At 42.5% G+C, this 838-nt stretch overlaps 1 protein-coding gene across 1 annotated transcript in view; it reads right to left on the reverse strand.

Moving 5' to 3' along the window:
* The window catches only part of LOC100180249 (fibrillin-1-like), a 15,670-nt gene that overhangs the window by 8,332 nt on the left and 6,500 nt on the right, over positions 1-838 (reverse strand). The window lies entirely within an intron of this gene.

Consider the following 838-nt stretch of genomic DNA (forward strand, 5'->3'; position numbering starts at 1 on the left):
GTGGACAGCAAACATCATTACAAAGTTGGACTTGAGTTGCATTTCCAGCACATGTTTCACCACCACAACTTTCTTCCACCAGCACATTTCTTCTTCTATCTTGGGAACCTTGGTAAAATTAGTGCGTTGGTTTTGCAACAGGTTTGGTAGTATTAATATTTAATATGAATATCTTACCTGCACCGCATGATTTTGAACATTCGGCCCATGAAGCCCAACCTTCCCATTCACATGCTACAGGACAGCAAATCTCATTGCATGATCTGTGTAACAGTTACAGGATAAATGTATATTAAAATTCACAGCCTATTTTCTTACCTGCTTTCTGATGTGAATCCACTGCAACCAATACCTCCATGCATTGCTTCAACTGCTACTTGTCGTTTACGTTCTTGCATTCCCCCTCCACATGTGACATTGCATTCATTCCATTGTGCCCAGCTTTCCCATGCACAATGTATGGGACAAGGTAACGAGTTGCACACTCTAGTATCTCTTGGGTCCCCAGCACAAGAATTGCCACCACAGAAAGCAAAAATAGCAACGCTACGAGATCTAGTTTGATTACCACCCCCACAAGACACAGAACAAGAATCAAATTCGGTCCAAGAAGACCACTGACAATTCACAGGGCAGCATTGAGTGTTGCATACTCTAGTATCTGTTGGGTCTCCAGCACAAGAGTTTCCTCCACAGAAAGCAGAAATTGCAACGCTACGAGATCTAGTTTGATTCCCACCACCACAAGAAACAGAACAAGAATCATATTCATTCCAAGAAGACCATTGACAGTTTACAGGGCAACAGTGGGTGTTGCAAACTCTTGTATCTGTTGGAT

Source organism: Ciona intestinalis, unplaced genomic scaffold (genome assembly GCF_000224145.3).
Source record: "Ciona intestinalis unplaced genomic scaffold, KH HT000059.2, whole genome shotgun sequence".
NCBI classification, from domain to species: domain Eukaryota; kingdom Metazoa; phylum Chordata; class Ascidiacea; order Phlebobranchia; family Cionidae; genus Ciona; species Ciona intestinalis.